The sequence below is a fragment of the Macrobrachium nipponense genome, chromosome 3 (genome assembly GCF_015104395.2).
Source record: "Macrobrachium nipponense isolate FS-2020 chromosome 3, ASM1510439v2, whole genome shotgun sequence".
NCBI lineage: Eukaryota > Metazoa > Arthropoda > Malacostraca > Decapoda > Palaemonidae > Macrobrachium > Macrobrachium nipponense.
In genome coordinates this window covers 128,191,924-128,201,048 of record NC_087202.1, presented here as the reverse complement: position 1 = coordinate 128,201,048, position 9,125 = coordinate 128,191,924, and the positions used below count along the sequence as shown (strand labels likewise).

The following is a 9,125-nucleotide window of genomic DNA, read 5'->3' as shown; positions in this document are numbered from 1 at the left end:
TTGCCTGATCGTTTTCTATCACTCCTTCAGGTTGGTGCTCGTACCACTTATTACTGCAAGGTAGCTGATGTTTCTTGCACAGGCTCCAGTGGAGGGCTTTTGCCACTGAATCATGCCTCTTTTTGTACTGGTTCTGTGCAAGTGCCGGGCATTCACTTGCTATGTGGTTTATGGTTTCATTTTTCGTATTGCACTTCCTACATATGGGAGAGATGTTATTTCCGTCTATCATACTTTGAACATATCTGGTTCTTAGGGCTGATCTTGTGCCGCTGTTATCATTCCTTCAGTTTCCTTCTTTAGCTCTCCCCTCTGTAGCCATTGCCAATTGTCATCGCTGGCTAGTTCTTTAGTCTGTCTCATGTATTGTCCGTGCATTGGTTTGTTGTGCCAGTCCTCTGTTCTTTCTGTCTTTCTCCTGTCTCTGTATATTTCTGGGTCTTCGTCTACTTTATTAGTCCTTCTTCCCATGCACTCTTTAGCCACTCGTCTTCACTGGTTTTCAGATATTGCCCCAGTGCTCTGTTTTCGATGTTGACGCAGTCCTCTATACTTAGTAGTCCTCTCCCTCCTTCCTTTCGTGTTATGTATAGTCTGTCCGTATTTGCTCTTGGGTGTAGTGCTTTGTGTATTGTCATTTGTTTCCTGGTTTTCTGATCTATGCTGCGGAGTTCTGCCTTCGTCCATTCCACTATTCCTGCGCTGTATCTGATTACTGGCACTGCCCATGTGTTTATGGCTTTTATCATATTTCCGGCGTTGAGTTTTGACTTGAGTATCGCCTTGAATCTCTGCATATATTCTTTCCTGATCGTGTCCTTCATCTCTTGGTGTTTTATATCTCCTCCTTCCATTATTCCCAGGTATTTGTATCCTGTCTCATCTATGTGTTTGATGTTGCTCCCATCTGGTAGCTTTATCCCTTCAGTTCTCGTTACTTTCCCTTTTAGTATGTTGACTAAGGCGCATTTTTCTATTCCAAACTCCATCCTGATGTCCCCAGATACAATCCTTACAGTCTGGATTAGGGTATCTATTTCCTTGATGCTCTTACCATACAGCTTGATGTCGTCCAAGAACATCAGATGGTTGATTTTGCTGCCTCTTTTCTTGAGTTGGTACCCGGCATCCATCTTCTGTAGTACTTTTGTCATTGGAATCATGGCTACTACGAAGAGTAGTGGGGACAGTGAGTCGCCCTGGAAGATCCCTCTCCCTGATATTAACCTCTGCTAGTCTTATTCCAGAGCTTGTAAGTATTGTATTCCAGTTTGCGCATTGTATTTTTGAAGAAGCTGATGGTATTTTCCTCTGCCCCATATATTTTCAGGCATTCTATTAGCCATGTGTGTGGTATCATGTCGAAGGCTTTCTTATAGTCTATCCATGCCATGCTTAGGTTGGTTTTCCTTCTCCTACTGTTCTTCATTACCATTTTGTCTATCAGGAGCTGGTCTTTTGTGCCCTACACTTCCTTCTGCAGCCTTTCTGTTGTGGGGGATGGTGTTTGCTCCTCCTCGGTAGTTGTATAGCCTTTCACTGATGATACTTTGTTAGTAACTTCCACATTATTGGTAGGCAGGTGATAGGCCTGTAGTTACTGGCTATATTTCCCTTACTCTTGTCTTTTTTGTGTACTAAGGATGTTCTTCCTGTGGGTCATCCATTTGGGTGCTTGGTGATTTGAGATACAATGCTGGAGTTGTTCTGCTATTCGTGGGTGTAGGGCCTTGAAGTTTTTGAGCCAGTATCCATGGACTTCATCGGGACCTGGGGCTTTCCAGTTTGGCATTTTCTTTAGTTGGTGTCTGACTGTGTCTGTCGTGATCTCTGTGAATCTTTGTTTTATTCTCCCTGTTTCTTCTTCCTTGACTTCCTGGAGCCATGTTGCATGTTTGTTGTGTGATACCGGATTGCTCCATATGTTTTCCCAGTCTCTCTTACTTGGTTCGGCTTCAGGAATTTCTGGGTGGTTTGTCTTCCCCTCTTAGTTGGCATATAGTCTTTTCTGGTTTGGTTCCGAATAGTTTGTTCTGTTGGTATCCCTTATTCCTGTTCATGTACCGTTGGATTGTGTGCTTTGGCCTTAAGCCTCTGTTTTTACATCTTCTATTGTGTTGTTTAGTCCCCTCTCTTGTACTTTGTATTTCTTGTTGAGTTCCTCCCTTGTTTTCTGCTTCTTAGCCTTTTTTCTGCATCTCTTTCAGTTTACTCAAGTCAGATCTCATCACCATGATTTGCTTTTCCAGGCGCCTTTTCCAAGGAGGTTGCTGTTTTGGTTTCTGTTGGGTCGGTTGTGACGGTGGTGTTGGTGTTCGAATCCCCATCAGTTCTGCTACTAATCTTGCTCCTGCATATGTCAAGTTATTTGTTTCTGTGATACTGGTGGTGTGTATTAGGCCCATTATTTCATTGATTATTATTATTATTATTATTATTATTATTATTATTATTATTATTCACTTGTTTTGGTCATTATTTGAGTTACTTTATTGAACATGTTCAGAGACCGACAAGAATATTTTTTCGGAAGTTTATTAAATAAAATCCGGGATATAGAGACGGATTCTGTAATGAGTATCTTAAGAATGGTTCTCCCATGAGTAAGGATTACTGACACGTCTCTCTCTCTCTCTTTGTTTTCCCTTTTCCCTATCCTTTATTGGTTATAATGTGTCCGTTACATGTTGGTTAACTTTGGAATGTCGGTGTAACGCCTGGAATTTTGGAAAGTCCCACAATGCCCTGAAATAAGGATGCAGATTTTCTCCTTAATTAAAAGACAAAAAGTAGCATTAATTAAAATCTCACAATCTGCCAAAATGTCCGCCCTGACGTCCTTCGTCTACCGGTGACTGCTAATTGTTTGTTGTTTCATCTCTGGCTTTGGGAAAGTGTAGTACCTTGAAAACTGAACTACTACATCAGACTGAACACGTTTTTGCTGAATTTTCCATTGACGATGCTGTTCGCTGTTGGATGATCCGATTTTAACTTTGTTGTTCAATTGGTTTCGACTGATCCTGTATTCATCTTTGTAGCTCACAAATAAAACTACATGCACTGCATTGGCACTCGCTTGCCGAGCTGACCACGAGAATATCACCTGATCTGAGACGAATGGACCATTTTTGTTTGTGTCCAAAGACTCAAGTGTTTTGACAAAGGAAAAATAAATCCCTCATGACATTAATAACTCTTTTATTTGATGAAGAAACAGAGGTTGCGAGGAATTCGGTCATCTTTGATCTTCCCCACAAAACGCCAGAGGGGTTTTGCGAAACTGGCAAGTCCCTCTATTTATTCTAACGTCAATATCAAATCATTTCTCTTGAGGAAATTATTCATTCCTGATGACGGCACCATTTGGGATTGTTTGCTACCACATTTTTGTGCTTTCGCAAATAGCGTAAATGAGTTTTGTGTTACAAGGATAAGCTTTAGCTACAAAGAAGGTACCGTTCCTCTCAATGGCTGGGCACAAGCTTTTGTAAAGGGCTGTTGGTTTGGTGTTGACAAGACCCAGGCGGCGTCTGGAAAGAAATGAATGAATTTTTAATATAAATATTCCCTCTGTTAATGTTTGCATAGCAATACAGGTCATACTAGATCCTACTATGCGCCATTATATCCACAAAGTGTGAAGAATTAGAGAAGCGAAGAGGGCTTTGTGTTTATTATTAAAAAAATTACAGACATATCTGGTAAGAAGTGACCAGTAGAGTCCATATTATATGTAAATGATCTATATGTGTGTTTGTGTATGTGTGTGTCTGTCTGTATATGTATCATATATTGTAAAAGTGTATGTATGTACTGTATGTGTGCGTGTATGTACCACATACACTTTGAATCGCATTGAGCAATTTCAACCAGACTTGGTATACTAGATATGTCTCACCATCTGGGAAAGAACACTAGGGAGGTAAGACATCACTGGCACCAAAGGCGGTGTGTGGGAATGAATGGGGTAAATGTAAAATTAACCGAAAATGAAATATATCAGTGTCTGATCCATAGTTTAGAGGTCCCTGAGATGAATAGAGACATTCCCGATTCCCTTCAAGTCCAAGTTCAGCCCCGATAAGCATCGGGGTGAAAAGTGGTGACATAAAATACTGGGCAATGTAACTGAAGCAACTATGTTAATAGGAATGAGAGAGAGAGAGAGAGAGAGAGAGAGAGAGAGAGAGTTTATCTGTCGTCACTCAAAGATTTCCCGGGCAGCACCAGGTTGGTCAGCTTGTATATTTATGAATGTGTCTGTATATGTATGTATGAAATTATGTATGTCAACCAACTAGGGCTTCTATCCAAGGAATACTATTGAGCAATCAGCTGTCTAGTACTTACTGTTATCGTTGGGCAGCACCCGACTACCGATTAAATCAATTTGTTCTTGCGTCGCCATTGGAACCAAGTAGTTTGGAAGCCCACAGCTGAGAAATCCTTCACGCCAGGTCATTACAAGCTCCATGCCTGATGAGAGCCTGACACACACCGAACCAAGGATGAGAACTCCTCCTTGTTCGCATTGAGCTAAAAATGGTTGGAAACACTCCGGTGATGATTAACGGATGCCGCTGAATGGAGGAACTAATGCAGATGTATAGGAAGGAAGATATGCGTGCATACCTGCTTTCAAAAATGGAGAGTAAGTCGTTCTCTTGGGAGCATTATGGTGGAAATATTGATTGCAACTCAACAGATATCCCCCGAAAACTCCTATTTTATGCAGAAATGAAAACAAAAGGGCAAAACACGCAGCCATTTTCCTTTGCTACTAATAGCATCATTTATGGGAATACTCTGTTCCCGTCAGATGAATATTTGATTTTATATATATATATATTATATATATCTATATATATATATATAATATATATATACACATATATATATATATTGCTACTGTCAAAATGCATATATCCCCTCTTTGACTGTATAAAATATTGTGAACAAGATTTTGGCAACATTTTTTCAGATTCCTAGATAGCTTAGAGATAGGATGTTAAAAATGTGTGTTCAGATTTCCTCATTACATATTGTAAAAGAATATATAACACAGAATGTAGACAGAGAGAGAATATCATTGTCCGTTCAAAGCTAGAAATGTTTCAGTAACTTTTCATCTCCTCGAGATTAAGGGAGCTCGAGTCTTGGTTGTGTTTTTAAAAACATGTCAGTCTTAATTATCGCTCGACCTCCGTCTTGATCGGGTACGTGTCTGTTGAACTAGTACATACATGAATGTATACTCGTTTGATACACGTTCATCTTTGCCTGAAACCACGTGCAGATTTCACATTTGATCTGTAAAGTTGGCTCAGATTTCGAAGCTTCTAGAAAGAATTATTGCCCAAAACATTTTGTGTCATCTCCACTGCCCAGCTCTTTTGCGAATTGAAAGATTTCATTCGGGCTTAAACCTCAAAGCGTTCACATCTCTCTCTCTCTCTCTCTCTCTCTCTCTCTCTCTCTCTCTCTCTCTCTCTTTTTGCCTCGCCATAACTGATATTAACGTAACGTAAATTGGTCACTCGTAACTTGTAGATTTCAGATTTGATATTTCTTAGTTTATTTAGTGTTATTTAGTGCTTTTTGTGGAATCTGAACAAACATTTTACAAGTGTATGTAACGGCGCCTATTTCTGTGAATTGGTGAATTTTTTGAAGAAAGAACTTGAAAATTGAAACATTGGAGACGTATTTTCGTCTTATCACCAAGACATGTTCACAGCAACTAAAGATACACAGAAGCAAGGGCCTATATAGTAAATGGTGGGTACAAGTCATAAAGGAATACAAAAAGGTCCGGAGGTCACAGAACAGTCAACAGATTAAAATTTCATTTCTTTTTTTTAGTAATCCTCTCAGTGTTTCAATTTCCCTTCGCAGCTGTAACTTTGTTCATATAATCATCACATTTTTTTATTTCTTTGTTATTTAAAATCAAACATATATATATATATATATATATATATATATATATATATATATCTATATATATATATCATTCTTGATCTGATGTGGTCACATAAGTAGAAATTTATTCAGTGAATTCCAATTTAAGAAATAAGCGTTTTGTCTATGAATGGTTACCACGGACCAATACGTAACAACAGATAATTATATAATATATATGTATATATACATATATATATATATATGTATGTATATATATATAATATTATATATATATATATATATATATATATATATGTATATATATTAGATAGACACTCACGTGAACATTTTTGACAAGCGCAGGAATAACTTCCAGGATGTGTTGATGCACTTTTGAACGTCCGAACAAAGGGGAGAGCTGGAATTACATTCATTGACATCTGAAAATGAAAATATGTAGGAAAAGTTATTGGCAGATCTTTAACAAAAACATCATGAGCTCATAAAAATAAGATTAGTTCTGTATATAAAACAGGAACAAATATACTATATGTATTATATTATCTATGAATAGTATATATTAATCTAATTATATAATATATATATATATATTTTTTTTATAATAACTATATATATATAATATCTATAATAGTATATTAAACTAAACTATATAGTATTCTATATATATATATATATATGTTTTATTATATATATCTCTATATTAATCTATAATATATATATATATAATATATATATAATTTATAGTTTTATATATATATACTATCTGTATATATATATATAGTTGTATTAATTGTAAATATTATAAATATGTATATTTATAATCGTTTATATATATATATATTATATATAATGTAGTATTAATAGATCATAGTATATAATATATAATTATGACATATGTATATATAACTATATATATATATATATATAGATATATATATATAATGTATATTTATACATATATATTATCTAACTATATATATATATATATATATATAACTTATATACATATATGTATAAATACATTGTATATATATATATATATATATATATATATATATAGTATATATATATATATCTATTAAACTATATACAATATTTTTCCTAAATACATATATATATATATATATATATATATATATATATATATATATATATAATATAACTTGATTATTTATCACATCACCGTGATTCATATAAATCATTCGAGCTACAAATGTGACCCTGATGATGGGAAAAGCAATGTATTCCCGAAAGCTCGGCTGTATATACCCTTGTTTTATTTTAAGGAAAATAATAATGTCTGGAATAATACCACGTCTTCTGGCTGTCCTGTTCCTCCTTATATGTATATATATATATATATATATATATATATATATATATATATACATATATATATATATATATATATATATATATATATATATATATATAATATATATATATATATATATATATATATATATATATATATATATTATATATATATATATATATATATATATATATCTATATATATATATATATATATATATATATATATATATATATATATATATATAAATATATATATATATATATATATATATATATATATATATATATATATATATATATATATATATATATATATATATATATATATATATATATATATATATATCTATATATATTATATATATATATATATATATATATATATATATATATATATATATATATACATATATATATATATAACATTCGAGCTACAAATGTCCTTTAATATCTAATTCGCTCTACCTCGGAATTGATATTATAACAACTAAAAAACAAATTCCCCCTCGGTGCATATATTGAAAAATATATCATTCCGAGGTAGAGCGAATTAGATATTAAAGGCATTTGTAGCTCGAATGATATATATATATATATATATATATATATATATATATATAGTATATTTATATATTTCTATTATATATATATATATATATATATATATATATATATATATATATATACATATAAGGAGGAACAGGATAGCTAGAAGACGTGGTATTATTCCAGACATTATTATTTCCTTAAAATAAAACAAGGGTATATACAGCCGAGCTTTCGGGAATTCATTGCTTTTCCCATCATCAGGGTCACATCTATAAAACGATACAAAAAAGAGAAACAGTAAGAATTATACTGATTAACTAAATTTAAAAACATTACAATACTTTAAAATTCATGACACAAAGTAAAAAAGGAACATAAAATACACAACAAAAAGTAAAAAAAGGAACATAAAACTAAGTTAACTGCAAATCATTAAATAGCAATGACAAGTTAAGAGAGATTACGTAAAATGCAGAATTATACTGAGAGCAAATAATAAAAACATAAATATTCAGAGTAAAATAAATAAAATAATAATACTCTACTACAAGATATTGGAGAACCTACTGTTCATGTCGTAGTTAAATGACAACTGGGAGATTTGGAAAAATGCGAATGAAATGGGCAGAAGTGGTGTGGGTAAAAGAGAGAGAGAGAAGGAGGGAGAAAAAAACAAACAAACAAGCAAATTATGCAATGAACAAAGGAACAGAGGTGGTTTGGTTATTGAGTGTTGGAGATTGTTGTTTAATGTGGAGGGGCTCTAAAAAGGAAAGTGAATGGCTGTTTTTTGTTTGTCCAAGTATTTCAAAATCGCTGTATTGTATGTGATGGTGACAGGATATGGCATGAAGTCTAATTGCACTATTTTCTTTTTTGCTTAAAGGTAAGCCTGTACGATGGCTAACACCCCAATGAGAGTCGATGCGCACCTTAAGTAGGCGTTTAGAACATCCCACATAAGTCCCAAAATTACATTTTGGGCAATTAAACTTATAAACAGTGCAGGTACGCATGAACTCCGGGAGGGTGTATTTAAATTGAAATAGTCTTCCAATTGTAAGTGGGTTATTAAAAATAAATCTGAACTCAACATAAGGGTATAGATGGCTCAAGAGTGACAATAATTTCCGTTTTAGTGGACCAGAATTATTAGTGAATGGTAGTGGAACATATACTATCTTCTTGGGAACGGTGCAGACTACAGTTTTTGGATTAAAAATATTGTCTAAAAATTCTTTAAGGATTTTATTGAACATGTTCAGGGGATAGCAATTATTCTTAAAATAAGTCTCTAAAAACCTAACCTCCAGGTGAAAGTTATTCCAGTT

The 9,125-nt window shown here is 33.6% G+C and overlaps 1 long non-coding RNA gene across 1 annotated transcript; it reads right to left on the bottom strand.

The window, feature by feature from the left end:
• Positions 1-3,184: 3,184 nt before the first annotated feature.
• Positions 3,185-6,399, bottom strand: LOC135222283 (uncharacterized). Its single transcript, XR_010316260.1, has 3 exons — positions 6,248-6,399; positions 4,354-4,539; positions 3,185-3,533 (listed from the first exon to the last, which is right to left on the bottom strand). It is a non-coding gene; the product is annotated as an uncharacterized LOC135222283 (long non-coding RNA).
• Positions 6,400-9,125: the final 2,726 nt, after the last annotated feature.